Source organism: Schistocerca gregaria, chromosome 10 (genome assembly GCF_023897955.1).
Source record: "Schistocerca gregaria isolate iqSchGreg1 chromosome 10, iqSchGreg1.2, whole genome shotgun sequence".
Taxonomy (NCBI): domain Eukaryota; kingdom Metazoa; phylum Arthropoda; class Insecta; order Orthoptera; family Acrididae; genus Schistocerca; species Schistocerca gregaria.
In genome coordinates this window covers 60,146,410-60,169,754 of record NC_064929.1, presented here as the reverse complement: position 1 = coordinate 60,169,754, position 23,345 = coordinate 60,146,410, and the positions used below count along the sequence as shown (strand labels likewise).

The following is a 23,345-nucleotide window of genomic DNA, read 5'->3' as shown; positions in this document are numbered from 1 at the left end:
TGGGGAATAGCGCAGTTTCGTCGTGCCTGGGGCGTAGCTCAGTTGGTAGAGCGTTCGCTTCGCATGTGAAAGGTGCAGGGTTCAAGCCGCGGCGCCTCAATTTTTTGTGGTCAGTGCATTGTAAGTGTTGGTCGCGGCGAACCTAAAGGCACGCAAGATGTTGCAAAGCCAGCGTCACAAACTGATATGACGTATACTGACGTAAGGAGAGCAAGATGTAAGTGTGGGGACCGGCTGTAATCGAGGTGTCATCGAGTGCAGATCTGTCTTAGGTATCACGGCTTAACCTCATTGAAGTCTAGAGGGTGGACAACACGTTCGTCTTACTCAGAGCGGTGTCCGAACTCTATTTTCGACGTTATACGTGCCACTTTCAGTGTGGCCAACTACGATTCGATACAGAATGCACGAAACCTGAAAGACACCCTAACGGATACATAGAGAGTAGTGTTTGTCTGCTGATTAATGGGAGTGCAAGGGTCTGTGTCGTCTATATGGCTGTATGTAGCACCATTAGTCTTCGGGGGGGCGGGCGTAGCTCAGATGGTAGAGCGCTCGCTTAGTATGCGAGAGGTACTGGGATCAATACCCAGTGCCTCCAGAATTTTTAACACACCTACATGCGCACCTTGCCATGCAAGTGGAATAATTCTCAGCCTGCAGATGTGTCTAGGAAGATACAAGCGAATGATTAGCATCCACAATTGGCAAGCGTGCTGTTATTAGTGCGCGGGAAGCACCCTCCTCCCACGCCTACACTTTATTTAGAAACAGTACAAGTGTTCCCGTAAGATTCTCAAGCCTATGTCGGAAAGATCTGCCTTGCGCCGAGTTCACGTAAATCCCACTGCACATTCCTATTCTTTGCGTGCAGTCGGCTGCTACTGGTGTTGCTAGTTGTGACTGCTGATAACAGATGCCGTAGCAATCAATTCATGGATTGAGTTGTATGTTTTGCGATAGTCTGTCTCTGACAAGCAAGCACAGGTGACATAGGTGCGAACACAGGAAGTTAGCTGACCCTCGCTGCCTGCAGACACCGAGCAGCCACACTAGGAGGGCTGCCTAAGCCGTAGGCGAAATGTGCTCATTCGCTTTGGCGCGACGTCGAACTATAAATAATGCTGTCACTAGCGTGATCGTTGCGTGAGCGTCGTGGAAAGTAGGAAAAGTCGGCTGCGTGGGTGAGTGCCAAGTTTGGGGAGCGTTTTGTAGTATGCGCAGTGCAATGGAGACGCGGAACTTTGTTGTGGCCCAGTGTTTTGCAGTTGGACGACAAGATTAGTACACAGTAGTAAAGAGCGAGGCACTGAGTTGGCATGAATAATGGAGTGCACAATGGGGCTCGAGATGTGTTTGTTACCTCAGGTGCTGTATGATTGTCGACAAGGAGTGAAAACGGAGCAATTTGTGACGGCTCTTTCAATTTAAGACGTTAAAAACAGACGGAATTTGCATTTGTAATACCAGAGCATCGAAACTACTTGGAACTTTTGTGTATATGAACGTGTCCGCGCCTTTGTACTCTGCTCCCTTCACCGCTACAAACCAACCAACCATCGTGTCCGTGCGCATCAGAGTCGCAAAGAATGGGGAATAGCGCAGTTTCGTCGTGTCTGGGGCGTAGCTCAGTTGGTAGAGCGTTCGCTTCGCATGTGAAAGGTGCAGGGTTCAAGCCGCGGCGCCTCAATTTTTTGTGGTCAGTGCATTGTAAGTGTTGGTCGCGGCGAACCTAAAGGCACGCAAGATGTTGCAAAGCCAGCGTCACAAACTGATATGATGTATACTGACGTAAGGAGAGCAAGATGTAAGTGTGGGGACCGGCTGTAATCGAGGTGTCATCGAGTGCAGATCTGTCTTAGGTATCACGGCTTAACCTCATTGAAGTCTAGAGGGTGGACAACACGTTCGTCTTACTCAGAGCGGTGTCCGAACTCTATTTTCGACGTTATACGTGCCACTTTCAGTGTGGCCAACTACGATTCGATACAGAATGCACGAAACCTGAAAGACACCCTAACGGATACATAGAGAGTAGTGTTTGTCTGCTGATTAATGGGAGTGCAAGGGTCTGTGTCGTCTATATGGCTGTAAGTAGCACCATTAGTCTTCGGGGGGGGCGGGCGTAGCTCAGATGGTAGAGCGCTCGCTTAGTATGCGAGAGGTACTGGTATCAATACCCAGTGCCTCCAGAATTTTTAACACACCTACATGCGCACCTTGCCATGCAAGTGGAATAATTCTCAGCCTGCAGATGTGTCTAGGAAGATACAAGCGAATGATTAGCATCCACAATTGGCAAGCGTGCTGTTATTAGTGCGCGGGAAGCACCCTCCTCCCACGCCTACACTTTATTTAGAAACAGTACAAGTGTTCCCGTAAGATTCTCAAGCCTATGTCGGAAGGATCTGCCTTGCGCCGAGTTCACGTAAATCCCACTGCACATTCCTATTCTTTGCGTGCAGTCGGCTGCTACTGGTGTTGCTAGTTGTGACTGCTGATAACAGATGCCGTAGCAATCAATTCATGGAGTGAGTTGTATGTTTTGCGATAGTCTGTCTCTGACAAGCAAGCACAGGTGACATAGGTGCGAACACAGGAAGCTAGCAGACCCTCGCTGCCTGCAGTCACCGAGCAGCCACTCTAGGAGGGCGGCCTAAGCCATAGGCGAAATGTGCTCATTCGCTTTGGCGCGACGACGCACTATAAATAATGCTGTCACTAGCGTGAGCGTTGCGTGGGCGTCGTGGAAAGTCGGAAAAGTCGGCTGCGTGGGTGAGTGCCAAGTTTGGGGAGCGTTTTGTAGTATGCGCAGTGCAATGGAGACGCGGAAACTTGTTGTGGCCCAGTGTTTTGCAGTTGGACGACAAGACTAGTACACAGTAGTAAAGAGCGTGGCACTGAGTTGGCATGAATAATGGAGTGCACAATGAGGCTCGAGATGTGTTTGTTACCTCAGGTGCTGTATGATTGTCGACAAGGAGTGAAAACGGAGCAATTTGTGACGGCTCTTTCAATTTAAGACGTTAAAAACAGACGGAATTTGCATTTGTAATACCAGAGCATCGAAACTACTTGGAACTTTTGTGTATATGAACGTGTCCGCGCCTTTGTACTCTGCTCCCTTCACCGCTACAAACCAACCAACCATCGTGTCCGTGCGCATCAGAGTCGCAAAGAATGGGGAATAGCGCAGTTTGGTCGTGCCTGGGGCGTAGCTCAGTTGGTAGAGCGTTCGCTTCGCATGTGAAAGGTGCAGGGTTCAAGCCGCGGCGCCTCAATTGTTGTGGTCAGTGCATTGTAAGTGTTGGTCGCGGCGAACCTAAAGGCACGCAAGATGTTGCAAAGCCAGCGTCACAAACTGATATGATGTATACTGACGTAAGGAGAGCAAGATGTAAGTGTGGGGACCGGCTGTAATCGAGGTGTCATCGAGTGCAGATCTGTCTTAGGTATCACGGCTTAACCTCATTGAAGTCTAGAGGGTGGACAACACGTTCGTCTTACTCAGAGCGGTGTCCTAACTCTATTTTCGACGTTATACGTGCCACTTTCAGTGTGGCCAACTACGATTCGATACAGAATGCACGAAACCTGAAAGACACCCTAACGGATACATAGAGAGTAGTGTTTGTCTGCTGATTAATGGGAGTGCAAGGGTCTGTGTCGTCTATATGGCTGTATGTAGCACCATTAGTCTTCGGGGGGGCGGGCGTAGCTCAGATGGTAGAGCGCTCGCTTAGTATGCGAGAGGTACTGGTATCAATACCCAGTGCCTCCAGAATTTTTAACACACCTACATGCGCACCTTGCCATGCAAGTGGAATAATTCTCAGCCTGCAGATGTGTCTAGGAAGATACAAGCGAATGATTAGCATCCACAATTGGCAAGCGTGCTGTTATTAGTGCGCGGGAAGCACCCTCCTCCCACGCCTACACTTTATTTAGAAACAGTACAAGTGTTCCCGTAAGATTCTCAAGCCTATGTCGGAAGGATCTGCCTTGCGCCGAGTTCACGTAAATCCCACTGCACATTCCTATTCTTTGCGTGCAGTCGGCTGCTACTGGTGTTGCTAGTTGTGACTGCTGATAACAGATGCCGTAGCAATCAATTCATGGAGTGAGTTGTATGTTTTGCGATAGTCTGTCTCTGACAAGCAAGCACAGGTGACATAGGTGCGAACACAGGAAGCTAGCAGACCCTCGCTGCCTGCAGTCACCGAGCAGCCACTCTAGGAGGGCGGCCTAAGCCATAGGCGAAATGTGCTCATTCGCTTTGGCGCGACGACGCACTATAAATAATGCTGTCACTAGCGTGAGCGTTGCGTGGGCGTCGTGGAAAGTCGGAAAAGTCGGCTGCGTGGGTGAGTGCCAAGTTTGGGGAGCGTTTTGTAGTATGCGCAGTGCAATGGAGACGCGGAAACTTGTTGTGGCCCAGTGTTTTGCAGTTGGACGACAAGACTAGTACACAGTAGTAAAGAGCGTGGCACTGAGTTGGCATGAATAATGGAGTGCACAATGGGGCTCGAGATGTGTTTGTTACCTCAGGTGCTGTATGATTGTCGACAAGGAGTGAAAACGGAGCAATTTGTGACTGCTCTTTCAATTTAAGACGTTAAAAACAGACGGAATTTGCATTTGTAATACCAGAGCATCGAAACTACTTGGAACTTTTGTGTATATGAACGTGTCCGCGCCTTTGTACTCTGCTCCCTTCACCGCTACAAACCAACCAACCATCGTGTCCGTGCGCATCAGAGTCGCTAAGAATGGGGAATAGCGCAGTTTCGTCGTGCCTGGGGCGTAGCTCAGTTGGTAGAGCGTTCGCTTCGCATGTGAAAGGTGCAGGGTTCAAGCCGCGGCGCCTCAATTTTTTGTGGTCAGTGCATTGTAAGTGTTGGTCGCGGCGAACCTAAAGGCACGCAAGATGTTGCAAAGCCAGCGTCACAAACTGATATGACGTATACTGACGTAAGGAGAGCAAGATGTAAGTGTGGGGACCGGCTGTAATCGAGGTGTCATCGAGTGCAGATCTGTCTTAGGTATCACGGCTTAACCTCATTGAAGTCTAGAGGGTGGACAACACGTTCGTCTTACTCAGAGCGGTGTCCGAACTCTATTTTCGACGTTATACGTGCCACTTTCAGTGTGGCCAACTACGATTCGATACAGAATGCACGAAACCTGAAAGACACCCTAACGGATACATAGAGAGTAGTGTTTGTCTGCTGATTAATGGGAGTGCAAGGGTCTGTGTCGTCTATATGGCTGTATGTAGCACCATTAGTCTTCGGGGGGGCGGGCGTAGCTCAGATGGTAGAGCGCTCGCTTAGTATGCGAGAGGTACTGGGATCAATACCCAGTGCCTCCAGAATTTTTAACACACCTACATGCGCACCTTGCCATGCAAGTGGAATAATTCTCAGCCTGCAGATGTGTCTAGGAAGATACAAGCGAATGATTAGCATCCACAATTGGCAAGCGTGCTGTTATTAGTGCGCGGGAAGCACCCTCCTCCCACGCCTACACTTTATTTAGAAACAGTACAAGTGTTCCCGTAAGATTCTCAAGCCTATGTCGGAAAGATCTGCCTTGCGCCGAGTTCACGTAAATCCCACTGCACATTCCTATTCTTTGCGTGCAGTCGGCTGCTACTGGTGTTGCTAGTTGTGACTGCTGATAACAGATGCCGTAGCAATCAATTCATGGATTGAGTTGTATGTTTTGCGATACTGTCTCTGACAAGCAAGCACAGGTGACATAGGTGCGAACACAGGAAGTTAGCTGACCCTCGCTGCCTGCAGACACCGAGCAGCCACACTAGGAGGGCTGCCTAAGCCGTAGGCGAAATGTGCTCATTCGCTTTGGCGCGACGTCGAACTATAAATAATGCTGTCACTAGCGTGATCGTTGCGTGAGCGTCGTGGAAAGTCGGAAAAGTCGGCTGCGTGGGTGAGTGCCAAGTTTGGGGAGCGTTTTGTAGTATGCGCAGTGCAATGGAGACGCGGAACTTTGTTGTGGCCCAGTGTTTTGCAGTTGGACGACAAGATTAGTACACAGTAGTAAAGAGCGAGGCACTGAGTTGGCATGAATAATGGAGTGCACAATGGGGCTCGAGATGTGTTTGTTACCTCAGGTGCTGTATGATTGTCGACAAGGAGTGAAAACGGAGCAATTTGTGACGGCTCTTTCAATTTAAGACGTTAAAAACAGACGGAATTTGCATTTGTAATACCAGAGCATCGAAACTACTTGGAACTTTTGTGTATATGAACGTGTCCGCGCCTTTGTACTCTGCTCCCTTCACCGCTACAAACCAACCAACCATCGTGTCCGTGCGCATCAGAGTCGCAAAGAATGGGGAATAGCGCAGTTTCGTCGTGTCTGGGGCGTAGCTCAGTTGGTAGAGCGTTCGCTTCGCATGTGAAAGGTGCAGGGTTCAAGCCGCGGCGCCTCAATTTTTTGTGGTCAGTGCATTGTAAGTGTTGGTCGCGGCGAACCTAAAGGCACGCAAGATGTTGCAAAGCCAGCGTCACAAACTGATATGATGTATACTGACGTAAGGAGAGCAAGATGTAAGTGTGGGGACCGGCTGTAATCGAGGTGTCATCGAGTGCAGATCTGTCTTAGGTATCACGGCTTAACCTCATTGAAGTCTAGAGGGTGGACAACACGTTCGTCTTACTCAGAGCGGTGTCCGAACTCTATTTTCGACGTTATACGTGCCACTTTCAGTGTGGCCAACTACGATTCGATACAGAATGCACGAAACCTGAAAGACACCCTAACGGATACATAGAGAGTAGTGTTTGTCTGCTGATTAATGGGAGTGCAAGGGTCTGTGTCGTCTATATGGCTGTATGTAGCACCATTAGTCTTCGGGGTGGCGGGCGTAGCTCAGATGGTAGAGCGCTCGCTTAGTATGCGAGAGGTACTGGGATCAATTCCCAGTGCCTCCAGAATTTTTAACACACCTACATGCGCACCTTGCCATGCAAGTGGAATAATTCTCAGCCTGCAGATGTGTCTAGGAAGATACAAGCGAATGATTAGCATCCACAATAGGCAAGCGTGCTGTTATTAGTGCGCGGGAAGCACCCTCCTCCCACGCCACCACTTTATTTAGAAACAGTACAAGTGTTCCCGTAAGATTCTCAAGCCTATGTCGGAAAGATCTGCCTTGCGCCGAGTTCACGTAAATCCCACTGCACATTCCTATTCTTTGCGTGCAGTCGGCTGCTACTGGTGTTGCTAGTTGTGACTGCTGATAACAGATGCCGTAGCAATCAATTCATGGAGTGAGTTGTATGTTTTGCGATAGTCTGTCTCTGACAAGCAAGCACAGGTGACATAGGTGCGAACACAGGAAGCTAGCAGACCCTCGCTGCCTGCAGACACCGAGCAGCCACACTAGGAGGGCTGCCTAAGCCGTAGGCGAAATGTGCTCATTCGCTTTGGCGCGACGTCGAACTATAAATAATGCTGTCACTAGCGTGAGCGTTGCGTGAGCGTCGTGGAAAGTCGGAAAAGTCGGCTGCGTGGGTGAGTGCCAAGTTTGGGGAGCGTTTTGTAGTATGCGCAGTGCAATGGAGACGCGGAACTTTGTTGTGGCCCAGTGTTTTGCAGTTGGACGACAAGATTAGTACACAGTAGTAAAGAGCGAGGCACTGAGTTGGCATGAATAATGGAGTGCACAATGGGGCTCGAGATGTGTTTGTTACCTCAGGTGCTGTATGATTGTCGACAAGGAGTGAAAACGGAGCAATTTGTGACGGCTCTTTCAATTTAAGACGTTAAAAACAGACGGAATTTGCATTTGTAATACCAGAGCATCGAAACTACTTGGAACTTTTGTGTATATGAACGTGTCCGCGCCTTTGTACTCTGCTCCCTTCACCGCTACAAACCAACCAACCATCGTGTCCGTGCGCATCAGAGTCGCAAAGAATGGGGAATAGCGCAGTTTCGTCGTGTCTGGGGCGTAGCTCAGTTGGTAGAGCGTTCGCTTCGCATGTGAAAGGTGCAGGGTTCAAGCCGCGGCGCCTCAATTTTTTGTGGTCAGTGCATTGTAAGTGTTGGTCGCGGCGAACCTAAAGGCACGCAAGATGTTGCAAAGCCAGCGTCACAAACTGATATGATGTATACTGACGTAAGGAGAGCAAGATGTAAGTGTGGGGACCGGCTGTAATCGAGGTGTCATCGAGTGCAGATCAGTCTTAGGTATCACGGCTTAACCTCATTGAAGTCTAGAGGGTGGACAACACGTTCGTCTTACTCAGAGCGGTGTCCGAACTCTATTTTCGACGTTATACGTGCCACTTTCAGTGTGGCCAACTACGATTCGATACAGAATGCACGAAACCTGAAAGACACCCTAACGGATACATAGAGAGTAGTGTTTGTCTGCTGATTAATGGGAGTGCAAGGGTCTGTGTCGTCTATATGGCTGTATGTAGCACCATTAGTCTTCGGGGGGGCGGGCGTAGCTCAGATGGTATAGCGCTCGCTTAGTATGCGAGAGGTACTGGGATCAATACCCAGTGCCTCCAGAATTTTTAACACACCTACATGCGCACCTTGCCATGCAAGTGGAATAATTCTCAGCCTGCAGATGTGTCTAGGAAGATACAAGCGAATGATTAGCATCCACAATAGGCAAGCGTGCTGTTATTAGTGCGCGGGAAGCACCCTCCTCCCACGCCACCACTTTATTTAGAAACAGTACAAGTGTTCCCGTAAGATTCTCAAGCCTATGTCGGAAAGATCTGCCTTGCGCCGAGTTCACGTAAATCCCACTGCACATTCCTATTCTTTGCGTGCAGTCGGCTGCTACTGGTGTTGCTAGTTGTGACTGCTGATAACAGATGCCGTAGCAATCAATTCATGGATTGAGTTGTATGTTTTGCGATAGTCTGTCTCTGACAAGCAAGCACAGGTGACATAGGTGCGAACACAGGAAGCTAGCAGACCCTCGCTGCCTGCAGACACCGAGCAGCCACACTAGGAGGGCTGCCTAAGCCGTAGGCGAAATGTGCTCATTCGCTTTGGCGCGACGTCGAACTATAAATAATGCTGTCACTAGCGTGAGCGTTGCGTGAGCGTCGTGGAAAGTCGGAAAAGTCGGCTGCGTGGGTGAGTGCCAAGTTTGGGGAGCGTTTTGTAGTATGCGCAGTGCAATGGAGACGCGGAACTTTGTTGTGGCCCAGTGTTTTGCAGTTGGACGACAAGATTAGTACACAGTAGTAAAGAGCGAGGCACTGAGTTGGCATGAATAATGGAGTGCACAATGGGGCTCGAGATGTGTTTGTTACCTCAGGTGCTGTATGATTGTCGACAAGGAGTGAAAACGGAGCAATTTGTGACGGCTCTTTCAATTTAAGACGTTAAAAACAGACGGAATTTGCATTTGTAATACCAGAGCATCGAAACTACTTGGAACTTTTGTGTATATGAACGTGTCCGCGCCTTTGTACTCTGCTCCCTTCACCGCTACAAACCAACCAACCATCGTGTCCGTGCGCATCAGAGTCGCAAAGAATGGGGAATAGCGCAGTTTCGTCGTGTCTGGGGCGTAGCTCAGTTGGTAGAGCGTTCGCTTCGCATGTGAAAGGTGCAGGGTTCAAGCCGCGGCGCCTCAATTTTTTGTGGTCAGTGCATTGTAAGTGTTGGTCGCGGCGAACCTAAAGGCACGCAAGATGTTGCAAAGCCAGCGTCACAAACTGATATGATGTATACTGACGTAAGGAGAGCAAGATGTAAGTGTGGGGACCGGCTGTAATCGAGGTGTCATCGAGTGCAGATCTGTCTTAGGTATCACGGCTTAACCTCATTGAAGTCTAGAGGGTGGACAACACGTTCGTCTTACTCAGAGCGGTGTCCGAACTCTATTTTCGACGTTATACGTGCCACTTTCAGTGTGGCCAACTACGATTCGATACAGAATGCACGAAACCTGAAAGACACCCTAACGGATACATAGAGAGTAGTGTTTGTCTGCTGATTAATGGGAGTGCAAGGGTCTGTGTCGTCTATATGGCTGTATGTAGCACCATTAGTCTTCGGGGGGGGCGGGCGTAGCTCAGATGGTAGAGCGCTCGCTTAGTATGCGAGAGGTACTGGGATCAATACCCAGTGCCTCCAGAATTTTTAACACACCTACATGCGCACCTTGCCATGCAAGTGGAATAATTCTCAGCCTGCAGATGTGTCTAGGAAGATACAGGCGAATGATTAGCATCCACAATAGGCAAGCGTGCTGTTATTAGTGCGCGGGAAGCACCCTTCTCCCACGCCACCACTTTATTTAGAAACAGTACAAGTGTTCCCGTAAGATTCTCAAGCCTATGTCGGAAAGATCTGCCTTGCGCCGAGTTCACGTAAATCCCACTGCACATTCCTATTCTTTGCGTGCAGTCGGCTGCTACTGGTGTTGCTAGTTGTGACTGCTGATAACAGATGCCGTAGCAATCAATTCATGGATTGAGTTGTATGTTTTGCGATAGTCTGTCTCTGACAAGCAAGCACAGGTGACATAGGTGCGAACACAGGAAGCTAGCAGACCCTCGCTGCCTGCAGACACCGAGCAGCCACACTAGGAGGGCTGCCTAAGCCGTAGGCGAAATGTGCTCATTCGCTTTGGCGCGACGTCGAACTATAAATAATGCTGTCACTAGCGTGAGCGTTGCGTGAGCGTCGTGGAAAGTCGGAAAAGTCGGCTGCGTGGGTGAGTGCCAAGTTTGGGGAGCGTTTTGTAGTATGCGCAGTGCAATGGAGACGCGGAACTTTGTTGTGGCCCAGTGTTTTGCAGTTGGACGACAAGATTAGTACACAGTAGTAAAGAGCGGGGCACTGAGTTGGCATGAATAATGGAGTGCACAATGGGGCTCGAGATGTGTTTGTTACCTCAGGTGCTGTATGATTGTCGACAAGGAGTGAAAACGGAGCAATTTGTGACGGCTCTTTCAATTTAAGACGTTAAAAACAGACGGAATTTGCATTTGTAATACCAGAGCATCGAAACTACTTGGAACTTTTGTGTATATGAACGTGTCCGCGCCTTTGTACTCTGCTCCCTTCACCGCTACAAACCAACCAACCATCGTGTCCGTGCGCATCAGAGTCGCAAAGAATGGGGAATAGCGCAGTTTCGTCGTGTCTGGGGCGTAGCTCAGTTGGTAGAGCGTTCGCTTCGCATGTGAAAGGTGCAGGGTTCAAGCCGCGGCGCCTCAATTTTTTGTGGTCAGTGCATTGTAAGTGTTGGTCGCGGCGAACCTAAAGGCACGCAAGATGTTGCAAAGCCAGCGTCACAAACTGATATGATGTATACTGACGTAAGGAGAGCAAGATGTAAGTGTGGGGACCGGCTGTAATCGAGGTGTCATCGAGTGCAGATCTGTCTTAGGTATCACGGCTTAACCTCATTGAAGTCTAGAGGGTGGACAACACGTTCGTCTTACTCAGAGCGGTGTCCGAACTCTATTTTCGACGTTATACGTGCCACTTTCAGTGTGGCCAACTACGATTCGATACAGAATGCACGAAACCTGAAAGTCACCCTAACGGATACATAGAGAGTAGTGTTTGTCTGCTGATTAATGGGAGTGCAAGGGTCTGTGTCGTCTATATGGCTGTATGTAGCACCATTAGTCTTCGGGGGGGGCGGGCGTAGCTCAGATGGTAGAGCGCTCGCTTAGTATGCGAGAGGTACTGGGATCAATACCCAGTGCCTCCAGAATTTTTAACACACCTACATGCGCACCTTGCCATGCAAGTGGAATAATTCTCAGCCTGCAGATGTGTCTAGGAAGATACAAGCGAATGATTAGCATCCACAATAGGCAAGCGTGCTGTTATTAGTGCGCGGAAAGCACCCTCCTCCCACGCCACCACTTTATTTAGAAACAGTACAAGTGTTCCCGTAAGATTCTCAAGCCTATGTCGGAAAGATCTGCCTTGCGCCGAGTTCACGTAAATCCCACTGCACATTCCTATTCTTTGCGTGCAGTCGGCTGCTACTGGTGTTGCTAGTTGTGACTGCTGATAACAGATGCCGTAGCAATCAATTCATGGATTGAGTTGTATGTTTTGCGATAGTCTGTCTCTGACAAGCAAGCACAGGTGACATAGGTGCGAACACAGGAAGCTAGCAGACCCTCGCTGCCTGCAGACACCGAGCAGCCACACTAGGAGGGCTGCCTAAGCCGTAGGCGAAATGTGCTCATTCGCTTTGGCGCGACGTCGAACTATAAATAATGCTGTCACTAGCGTGAGCGTTGCGTGAGCGTCGTGGAAAGTCGGAAAAGTCGGCTGCGTGGGTGAGTGCCAAGTTTGGGGAGCGTTTTGTAGTATGCGCAGTGCATAGGAGACGCGGAACCTTGTTGTGGCCCAGTGTTTTGCAGTTGGACGACAAGATTAGTACACAGTAGTAAAGAGCGAGGCACTGAGTTGGCATGAATAATGGAGTGCACAATGGGGCTCGAGATGTGTTTGTTACCTCAGGTGCTGTATGATTGTCGACAAGGAGTGAAAACGGAGCAATTTGTGACGGCTCTTTCAATTTAAGACGTTAAAAACAGACGGAATTTGCATTTGTAATACCAGAGCATCGAAACTACTTGGAACTTTTGTGTATATGAACGTGTCCGCGCCTTTGTACTCTGCTCCCTTCACCGCTACAAACCAACCAACCATCGTGTCCGTGCGCATCAGAGTCGCAAAGAATGGGGAATAGCGCAGTTTCGTCGTGCCTGGGGTGTAGCTGAGATGGTAGAGCGTTCGCTTCGCATGAGAAAGGTGCAGGGTTCAAGCCGCGGCGCCCCAATTTTTTGTGGTCAGTGCATTGTAAGTGTTGGTCGCGGCGAACCTAAAGGCACGCAAGATGTTGCAAAGCCAGCGTCACAAACTGATATGATGTATACTGACGTAAGGAGAGCAAGATGTAAGTGTGGGGACCGGCTGTAATCGAGGTGTCATCGAGTGCAGATCTGTCTTAGGTATCACGGCTTAACCTCATTGAAGTCTAGAGGGTGGACAACACGTTCGTCTTACTCAGAGCGGTGTCCGAACTCTATTTTCGACGTTATACGTGCCACTTTCAGTGTGGCCAACTACGATTCGATACAGAATGCACGAAACCTGAAAGACACCCTAACGGATACATAGAGAGTAGTGTTTGTCTGCTGATTAATGGGAGTGCAAGGGTCTGTGTCGTCTATATGGCTGTATGTAGCACCATTAGTCTTCGGGGGGGCGGGCGTAGCTCAGATGGTAGAGCGCTCGCTTAGTATGCGAGAGGTACTGGGATCAATACCCAGTGCCTCCAGAATTTTTAACACACCTACATGCGCACCTTGCCATGCAAGTGGAATAATTCTCAGCCTGCAGATGTGTCTAGGAAGATACAAGCGAATGATTAGCATCCACAATAGGCAAGCGTGCTGTTATTAGTGCGCGGGAAGCACCCTCCTCCCACGCCACCACTTTATTTAGAAACAGTACAAGTGTTCCCGTAAGATTCTCAAGCCTATGTCGGAAAGATCTGCCTTGCGCCGAGTTCACGTAAATCCCACTGCACATTCCTATTCTTTGCGTGCAGTCGGCTGCTACTGGTGTTGCTAGTTGTGACTGCTGATAACAGATGCCGTAGCAATCAATTCATGGAGTGAGTTGTATGTTTTGCGATACTGTCTCTGACAAGCAAGCACAGGTGACATAGGTGCGAACACAGGAAGCTAGCAGACCGTCGCTGCCTGCAGACACCGAGCAGCCACTCTAGGAGGGCGGCCTAAGCCGTAGGCGAAATGTGCTCATTCACTTTGGCGCGACGTCGAACTATAAATAATGCTGTCACTAGCGTGAGCGTTGCTTGAGCGTCGTGGAAGGTCGGAAAAGTCGGCTGCGTGGGTGAGTGCCAAGATTGGGGAGCGTTTTGTAGTATGCGCAGTGCAATGGAGACGCGGAAACTTGTTGTGGCCCAGTGTTTTGCAGTTGGACGACAAGATTAGTACACAGTAGTAAAGAGCGGGGCACTGAGTTGGCATGAATAATGGAGTGCACAATGGGGCTCGAGATGTGTTTGTTACCTCAGGTGCTGTATGATTGTCGACAAGGAGTGAAAACGGAGCAATTTGTGACGGCTCTTTCAATTTAAGACGTTAAAAACAGACGGAATTTGCATTTGTAATACCAGAGCATCGAAACTACTTGGAACTTTTGTGTATATGAACGTGTCCGCGCCTTTGTACTCTGCTCCCTTCACCGCTACAAACCAACCAACCATCGTGTCCGTGCGCATCAGAGTCGCAAAGAATGGGGAATAGCGCAGTTTCGTCGTGTCTGGGGCGTAGCTCAGTTGGTAAAGCGTTCGCTTCGCATGTGAAAGGTGCAGGGTTCAAGCCGCGGCGCCTCAATTTTTTGTGGTCAGTGCATTGTAAGTGTTGGTCGCGGCGAACCTAAAGGCACGCAAGATGTTGCAAAGCCAGCGTCACAAACTGATATGATGTATACTGACGTAAGGAGAGCAAGATGTAAGTGTGGGGACCGGCTGTAATCGAGGTGTCATCGAGTGCAGATCTGTCTTAGGTATCACGGCTTAACCTCATTGAAGTCTAGAGGGTGGACAACACGTTCGTCTTACTCAGAGCGGTGTCCGAACTCTATTTTCGACGTTATACGTGCCACTTTCAGTGTGGCCAACTACGATTCGATACAGAATGCACGAAACCTGAAAGTCACCCTAACGGATACATAGAGAGTAGTGTTTGTCTGCTGATTAATGGGAGTGCAAGGGTCTGTGTCGTCTATATGGCTGTATGTAGCACCATTAGTCTTCGGGGGGGGCGGGCGTAGCTCAGATGGTAGAGCGCTCGCTTAGTATGCGAGAGGTACTGGGATCAATACCCAGTGCCTCCAGAATTTTTAACACACCTACATGCGCACCTTGCCATGCAAGTGGAATAATTCTCAGCCTGCAGATGTGTCTAGGAAGATACAAGCGAATGATTAGCATCCACAATAGGCAAGCGTGCTGTTATTAGTGCGCGGAAAGCACCCTCCTCCCACGCCACCACTTTATTTAGAAACAGTACAAGTGTTCCCGTAAGATTCTCAAGCCTATGTCGGAAAGATCTGCCTTGCGCCGAGTTCACGTAAATCCCACTGCACATTCCTATTCTTTGCGTGCAGTCGGCTGCTACTGGTGTTGCTAGTTGTGACTGCTGATAACAGATGCCGTAGCAATCAATTCATGGATTGAGTTGTATGTTTTGCGATAGTCTGTCTCTGACAAGCAAGCACAGGTGACATAGGTGCGAACACAGGAAGCTAGCAGACCCTCGCTGCCTGCAGACACCGAGCAGCCACACTAGGAGGGCTGCCTAAGCCGTAGGCGAAATGTGCTCATTCGCTTTGGCGCGACGTCGAACTATAAATAATGCTGTCACTAGCGTGAGCGTTGCGTGAGCGTCGTGGAAAGTCGGAAAAGTCGGCTGCGTGGGTGAGTGCCAAGTTTGGGGAGCGTTTTGTAGTATGCGCAGTGCATAGGAGACGCGGAACCTTGTTGTGGCCCAGTGTTTTGCAGTTGGACGACAAGATTAGTACACAGTAGTAAAGAGCGAGGCACTGAGTTGGCATGAATAATGGAGTGCACAATGGGGCTCGAGATGTGTTTGTTACCTCAGGTGCTGTATGATTGTCGACAAGGAGTGAAAACGGAGCAATTTGTGACGGCTCTTTCAATTTAAGACGTTAAAAACAGACGGAATTTGCATTTGTAATACCAGAGCATCGAAACTACTTGGAACTTTTGTGTATATGAACGTGTCCGCGCCTTTGTACTCTGCTCCCTTCACCGCTACAAACCAACCAACCATCGTGTCCGTGCGCATCAGAGTCGCAAAGAATGGGGAATAGCGCAGTTTCGTCGTGCCTGGGGTGTAGCTGAGATGGTAGAGCGTTCGCTTCGCATGAGAAAGGTGCAGGGTTCAAGCCGCGGCGCCCCAATTTTTTGTGGTCAGTGCATTGTAAGTGTTGGTCGCGGCGAACCTAAAGGCACGCAAGATGTTGCAAAGCCAGCGTCACAAACTGATATGATGTATACTGACGTAAGGAGAGCAAGATGTAAGTGTGGGGACCGGCTGTAATCGAGGTGTCATCGAGTGCAGATCTGTCTTAGGTATCACGGCTTAACCTCATTGAAGTCTAGAGGGTGGACAACACGTTCGTCTTACTCAGAGCGGTGTCCGAACTCTATTTTCGACGTTATACGTGCCACTTTCAGTGTGGCCAACTACGATTCGATACAGAATGCACGAAACCTGAAAGACACCCTAACGGATACATAGAGAGTAGTGTTTGTCTGCTGATTAATGGGAGTGCAAGGGTCTGTGTCGTCTATATGGCTGTATGTAGCACCATTAGTCTTCGGGGGGGCGGGCGTAGCTCAGATGGTAGAGCGCTCGCTTAGTATGCGAGAGGTACTGGGATCAATACCCAGTGCCTCCAGAATTTTTAACACACCTACATGCGCACCTTGCCATGCAAGTGGAATAATTCTCAGCCTGCAGATGTGTCTAGGAAGATACAAGCGAATGATTAGCATCCACAATAGGCAAGCGTGCTGTTATTAGTGCGCGGGAAGCACCCTCCTCCCACGCCACCACTTTATTTAGAAACAGTACAAGTGTTCCCGTAAGATTCTCAAGCCTATGTCGGAAAGATCTGCCTTGCGCCGAGTTCACGTAAATCCCACTGCACATTCCTATTCTTTGCGTGCAGTCGGCTGCTACTGGTGTTGCTAGTTGTGACTGCTGATAACAGATGCCGTAGCAATCAATTCATGGAGTGAGTTGTATGTTTTGCGATACTGTCTCTGACAAGCAAGCACAGGTGACATAGGTGCGAACACAGGAAGCTAGCAGACCGTCGCTGCCTGCAGACACCGAGCAGCCACTCTAGGAGGGCGGCCTAAGCCGTAGGCGAAATGTGCTCATTCACTTTGGCGCGACGTCGAACTATAAATAATGCTGTCACTAGCGTGAGCGTTGCTTGAGCGTCGTGGAAGGTCGGAAAAGTCGGCTGCGTGGGTGAGTGCCAAGATTGGGGAGCGTTTTGTAGTATGCGCAGTGCAATGGAGACGCGGAAACTTGTTGTGGCCCAGTGTTTTGCAGTTGGACGACAAGATTAGTACACAGTAGTAAAGAGCGGGGCACTGAGTTGGCATGAATAATGGAGTGCACAATGGGGCTCGAGATGTGTTTGTTACCTCAGGTGCTGTATGATTGTCGACAAGGAGTGAAAACGGAGCAATTTGTGACGGCTCTTTCAATTTAAGACGTTAAAAACAGACGGAATTTGCATTTGTAATACCAGAGCATCGAAACTACTTGGAACTTTTGTGTATATGAACGTGTCCGCGCCTTTGTACTCTGCTCCCTTCACCGCTACAAACCAACCAACCATCGTGTCCGTGCGCATCAGAGTCGCAAAGAATGGGGAATAGCGCAGTTTCGTCGTGTCTGGGGCGTAGCTCAGTTGGTAAAGCGTTCGCTTCGCATGTGAAAGGTGCAGGGTTCAAGCCGCGGCGCCTCAATTTTTTGTGGTCAGTGCATTGTAAGTGTTGGTCGCGGCGAACCTAAAGGCACGCAAGATGTTGCAAAGCCAGCGTCACAAACTGATATGATGTATACTGACGTAAGGAGAGCAAGATGTAAGTGTGGGGACCGGCTGTAATCGAGGTGTCATCGAGTGCAGATCTGTCTTAGGTATCACGGCTTAACCTCATTGAAGTCTAGAGGGTGGACAACACGTTCGTCTTACTCAGAGCGGTGTCCGAACTCTATTTTCGACGTTATACGTGCCACTTTCAGTGTGGCCAACTACGATTCGATACAGAATGCACGAAACCTGAAAGACACCCTAACGGATACATAGAGAGTAGTGTTTGTCTGCTGATTAATGGGAGTGCAAGGGTCTGTGTCGTCTATATGGCTGTATGTAGCACCATTAGTCTTCGGGGGGGGCGGGCGTAGCTCAGATGGTAGAGCGCTCGCTTAGTATGCGAGAGGTACTGGGATCAATACCCAGTGCCTCCAGAATTTTTAACACACCTACATGCGCACCTTGCCATGCAAGTGGAATAATTCTCAGCCTGCAGATGTGTCTAGGAAGATACAGGCGAATGATTAGCATCCACAATAGGCAAGCGTGCTGTTATTAGTGCGCGGGAAGCACCCTTCTCCCACGCCACCACTTTATTTAGAAACAGTACAAGTGTTCCCGTAAGATTCTCAAGCCTATGTCGGAAAGATCTGCCTTGCGCCGAGTTCACGTAAATCCCACTGCACATTCCTATTCTTTGCGTGCAGTCGGCTGCTACTGGTGTTGCTAGTTGTGACTGCTGATAACAGATGCCGTAGCAATCAATTCATGGATTGAGTTGTATGTTTTGCGATAGTCTGTCTCTGACAAGCAAGCACAGGTGACATAGGTGCGAACACAGGAAGCTAGCAGACCCTCGCTGCCTGCAGACACCGAGCAGCCACACTAGGAGGGCTGCCTAAGCCGTAGGCGAAATGTGCTCATTCGCTTTGGCGCGACGTCGAACTATAAATAATGCTGTCACTAGCGTGAGCGTTGCGTGAGCGTCGTGGAAAGTCGGAAAAGTCGGCTGCGTGGGTGAGTGCCAAGTTTGGGGAGCGTTTTGTAGTATGCGCAGTGCAATGGAGACGCGGAACTTTGTTGTGGCCCAGTGTTTTGCAGTTGGACGACAAGATTAGTACACAGTAGTAAAGAGCGAGGCACTGAGTTGGCATGAATAATGGAGTGCACAATGGGGCTCGAGATGTGTTTGTTACCTCAGGTGCTGTATGATTGTCGACAAGGAGTGAAAACGGAGCAATTTGTGACGGCTCTTTCAATTTAAGACGTTAAAAACAGACGGAATTTGCATTTGTAATACCAGAGCATCGAAACTACTTGGAACTTTTGTGTATATGAACGTGTCCGCGCCTTTGTACTCTGCTCCCTTCACCGCTACAAACCAACCAACCATCGTGTCCGTGCGCATCAGAGTCGCAAAGAATGGGGAATAGCGCAGTTTCGTCGTGTCTGGGGCGTAGCTCAGTTGGTAGAGCGTTCGCTTCGCATGTGAAAGGTGCAGGGTTCAAGCCGCGGCGCCTCAATTTTTTGTGGTCAGTGCATTGTAAGTGTTGGTCGCGGCGAACCTAAAGGCACGCAAGATGTTGCAAAGCCAGCGTCACAAACTGATATGATGTATACTGACGTAAGGAGAGCAAGATGTAAGTGTGGGGACCGGCTGTAATCGAGGTGTCATCGAGTGCAGATCTGTCTTAGGTATCACGGCTTAACCTCATTGAAGTCTAGAGGGTGGACAACACGTTCGTCTTACTCAGAGCGGTGTCCGAACTCTATTTTCGACGTTATACGTGCCACTTTCAGTGTGGCCAACTACGATTCGATACAGAATGCACGAAACCTGAAAGTCACCCTAACGGATACATAGAGAGTAGTGTTTGTCTGCTGATTAATGGGAGTGCAAGGGTCTGTGTCGTCTATATGGCTGTATGTAGCACCATTAGTCTTCGGGGGGGGCGGGCGTAGCTCAGATGGTAGAGCGCTCGCTTAGTATGCGAGAGGTACTGGGATCAATACCCAGTGCCTCCAGAATTTTTAACACACCTACATGCGCACCTTGCCATGCAAGTGGAATAATTCTCAGCCTGCAGATGTGTCTAGGAAGATACAAGCGAATGATTAGCATCCACAATAGGCAAGCGTGCTGTTATTAGTGCGCGGAAAGCACCCTCCTCCCACGCCACCACTTTATTTAGAAACAGTACAAGTGTTCCCGTAAGATTCTCAAGCCTATGTCGGAAAGATCTGCCTTGCGCCGAGTTCACGTAAATCCCACTGCACATTCCTATTCTTTGCGTGCAGTCGGCTGCTACTGGTGTTGCTAGTTGTGACTGCTGATAACAGATGCCGTAGCAATCAATTCATGGATTGAGTTGTATGTTTTGCGATAGTCTGTCTCTGACAAGCAAGCACAGGTGACATAGGTGCGAACACAGGAAGCTAGCAGACCCTCGCTGCCTGCAGACACCGAGCAGCCACACTAGGAGGGCTGCCTAAGCCGTAGGCGAAATGTGCTCATTCGCTTTGGCGCGACGTCGAACTATAAATAATGCTGTCACTAGCGTGAGCGTTGCGTGAGCGTCGTGGAAAGTCGGAAAAGTCGGCTGCGTGGGTGAGTGCCAAGTTTGGGGAGCGTTTTGTAGTATGCGCAGTGCATAGGAGACGCGGAACCTTGTTGTGGCCCAGTGTTTTGCAGTTGGACGACAAGATTAGTACACAGTAGTAAAGAGCGAGGCACTGAGTTGGCATGAATAATGGAGTGCACAATGGGGCTCGAGATGTGTTTGTTACCTCAGGTGCTGTATGATTGTCGACAAGGAGTGAAAACGGAGCAATTTGTGACGGCTCTTTCAATTTAAGACGTTAAAAACAGACGGAATTTGCATTTGTAATACCAGAGCATCGAAACTACTTGGAACTTTTGTGTATATGAACGTGTCCGCGCCTTTGTACTCTGCTCCCTTCACCGCTACAAACCAACCAACCATCGTGTCCGTGCGCATCAGAGTCGCAAAGAATGGGGAATAGCGCAGTTTCGTCGTGCCTGGGGTGTAGCTGAGATGGTAGAGCGTTCGCTTCGCATGAGAAAGGTGCAGGGTTCAAGCCGCGGCGCCCCAATTTTTTGTGGTCAGTGCATTGTAAGTGTTGGTCGCGGCGAACCTAAAGGCACGCAAGATGTTGCAAAGCCAGCGTCACAAACTGATATGATGTATACTGACGTAAGGAGAGCAAGATGTAAGTGTGGGGACCGGCTGTAATCGAGGTGTCATCGAGTGCAGATCTGTCTTAGGTATCACGGCTTAACCTCATTGAAGTCTAGAGGGTGGACAACACGTTCGTCTTACTCAGAGCGGTGTCCGAACTCTATTTTCGACGTTATACGTGCCACTTTCAGTGTGGCCAACTACGATTCGATACAGAATGCACGAAACCTGAAAGACACCCTAACGGATACATAGAGAGTAGTGTTTGTCTGCTGATTAATGGGAGTGCAAGGGTCTGTGTCGTCTATATGGCTGTATGTAGCACCATTAGTCTTCGGGGGGGCGGGCGTAGCTCAGATGGTAGAGCGCTCGCTTAGTATGCGAGAGGTACTGGGATCAATACCCAGTGCCTCCAGAATTTTTAACACACCTACATGCGCACCTTGCCATGCAAGTGGAATAATTCTCAGCCTGCAGATGTGTCTAGGAAGATACAAGCGAATGATTAGCATCCACAATAGGCAAGCGTGCTGTTATTAGTGCGCGGGAAGCACCCTCCTCCCACGCCACCACTTTATTTAGAAACAGTACAAGTGTTCCCGTAAGATTCTCAAGCCTATGTCGGAAAGATCTGCCTTGCGCCGAGTTCACGTAAATCCCACTGCACATTCCTATTCTTTGCGTGCAGTCGGCTGCTACTGGTGTTGCTAGTTGTGACTGCTGATAACAGATGCCGTAGCAATCAATTCATGGAGTGAGTTGTATGTTTTGCGATAGTCTGTCTCTGACAAGCAAGCACAGGTGACATAGGTGCGAACACAGGAAGCTAGCAGACCGTCGCTGCCTGCAGACACCGAGCAGCCACTCTAGGAGGGCGGCCTAAGCCGTAGGCGAAATGTGCTCATTCACTTTGGCGCGACGTCGAACTATAAATAATGCTGTCACTAGCGTGAGCGTTGCTTGAGCGTCGTGGAAGGTCGGAAAAGTCGGCTGCGTGGGTGAGTGCCAAGATTGGGGAGCGTTTTGTAGTATGCGCAGTGCAATGGAGACGCGGAAACTTGTTGTGGCCCAGTGTTTTGCAGTTGGACGACAAGATTAGTACACAGTAGTAAAGAGCGGGGCACTGAGTTGGCATGAATAATGGAGTGCACAATGGGGCTCGAGATGTGTTTGTTACCTCAGGTGCTGTATGATTGTCGACAAGGAGTGAAAACGGAGCAATTTGTGACGGCTCTTTCAATTTAAGACGTTAAAAACAGACGGAATTTGCATTTGTAATACCAGAGCATCGAAACTACTTGGAACTTTTGTGTATATGAACGTGTCCGCGCCTTTGTACTCTGCTCCCTTCACCGCTACAAACCAACCAACCATCGTGTCCGTGCGCATCAGAGTCGCAAAGAATGGGGAATAGCGCAGTTTCGTCGTGCCTGGGGCGTAGCTGAGATGGTAGAGCGTTCGCTTCGCATGAGAAAGGTGCAGGGTTCAAGCCGCGGCGCCCCAATTTTTTGTGGTCAGTGCATTGTAAGTGTTGGTCGCGGCGAACCTAAAGGCACGCAAGATGTTGCAAAGCCAGCGTCACAAACTGATATGATGTATACTGACGTAAGGAGAGCAAGATGTAAGTGTGGGGACCGGCTGTAATCGAGGTGTCATCGAGTGCAGATCTGTCTTAGGTATCACGGCTTAACCTCATTGAAGTCTAGAGGGTGGACAACACGTTCGTCTTACTCAGAGCGGTGTCCGAACTCTATTTTCGACGTTATACGTGCCACTTTCAGTGTGGCCAACTACGATTCGATACAGAATGCACGAAACCTGAAAGACACCCTAACGGATACATAGAGAGTAGTGTTTGTCTGCTGATTAATGGGAGTGCAAGGGTCTGTGTCGTCTATATGGCTGTATGTAGCACCATTAGTCTTCGGGGTGGCGGGCGTAGCTCAGATGGTAGAGCGCTCGCTTAGTATGCGAGAGGTACTGGGATCAATACCCAGTGCCTCCAGAATTTTTAACACACCTACATGCGCACCTTGCCATGCAAGTGGAATAATTCTCAGCCTGCAGATGTGTCTAGGAAGATACAAGCGAATGATTAGCATCCACAATAGGCAAGCGTGCTGTTATTAGTGCGCGGGAAGCACCCTCCTCCCACGCCACCACTTTATTTAGAAACAGTACAAGTGTTCCCGTAAGATTCTCAAGCCTATGTCGGAAAGATCTGCCTTGCGCCGAGTTCACGTAAATCCCACTGCACATTCCTATTCTTTGCGTGCAGTCGGCTGCTACTGGTGTTGCTAGTTGTGACTGCTGATAACAGATGCCGTAGCAATCAATTCATGGAGTGAGTTGTATGTTTTGCGATAGTCTGTCTCTGACAAGCAAGCACAGGTGACATAGGTGCGAACACAGGAAGCTAGCAGACCGTCGCTGCCTGCAGACACCGAGCAGCCACTCTAGGAGGGCGGCCTAAGCCGTAGGCGAAATGTG

The 23,345-nt window shown here is 49.5% G+C and overlaps 10 non-coding genes across 10 annotated transcripts; all 10 read left to right on the top strand.

Moving 5' to 3' along the window:
* The first annotated feature begins 27 nt into the window (after window positions 1-27).
* Window positions 28-100, top strand: Trnaa-cgc (transfer RNA alanine (anticodon CGC)). Its single transcript has one exon. It is a non-coding gene; the product is annotated as a tRNA-Ala (tRNA).
* Window positions 101-1,617: 1,517 nt separating this feature from the next.
* Window positions 1,618-1,690, top strand: Trnaa-cgc (transfer RNA alanine (anticodon CGC)). The gene has a single exon. It is a non-coding gene; the product is annotated as a tRNA-Ala (tRNA).
* A 1,518-nt stretch (window positions 1,691-3,208) lies between these two features.
* On the top strand, window positions 3,209-3,281 carry Trnaa-cgc (transfer RNA alanine (anticodon CGC)). Its single transcript has one exon. It is a non-coding gene; the product is annotated as a tRNA-Ala (tRNA).
* A 1,516-nt stretch (window positions 3,282-4,797) lies between these two features.
* Trnaa-cgc (transfer RNA alanine (anticodon CGC)) lies at window positions 4,798-4,870 on the top strand. The gene has a single exon. It is a non-coding gene; the product is annotated as a tRNA-Ala (tRNA).
* Window positions 4,871-6,385: 1,515 nt separating this feature from the next.
* Window positions 6,386-6,458, top strand: Trnaa-cgc (transfer RNA alanine (anticodon CGC)). Its single transcript has one exon. It is a non-coding gene; the product is annotated as a tRNA-Ala (tRNA).
* Window positions 6,459-6,885: 427 nt separating this feature from the next.
* Window positions 6,886-6,959, top strand: Trnat-agu (transfer RNA threonine (anticodon AGU)). Its single transcript has one exon. It is a non-coding gene; the product is annotated as a tRNA-Thr (tRNA).
* A 1,016-nt stretch (window positions 6,960-7,975) lies between these two features.
* Window positions 7,976-8,048, top strand: Trnaa-cgc (transfer RNA alanine (anticodon CGC)). Its single transcript has one exon. It is a non-coding gene; the product is annotated as a tRNA-Ala (tRNA).
* A 1,517-nt stretch (window positions 8,049-9,565) lies between these two features.
* Window positions 9,566-9,638, top strand: Trnaa-cgc (transfer RNA alanine (anticodon CGC)). The gene has a single exon. It is a non-coding gene; the product is annotated as a tRNA-Ala (tRNA).
* Window positions 9,639-11,156: 1,518 nt separating this feature from the next.
* Window positions 11,157-11,229, top strand: Trnaa-cgc (transfer RNA alanine (anticodon CGC)). Its single transcript has one exon. It is a non-coding gene; the product is annotated as a tRNA-Ala (tRNA).
* A 7,876-nt stretch (window positions 11,230-19,105) lies between these two features.
* On the top strand, window positions 19,106-19,178 carry Trnaa-cgc (transfer RNA alanine (anticodon CGC)). The gene has a single exon. It is a non-coding gene; the product is annotated as a tRNA-Ala (tRNA).
* Window positions 19,179-23,345: the final 4,167 nt, after the last annotated feature.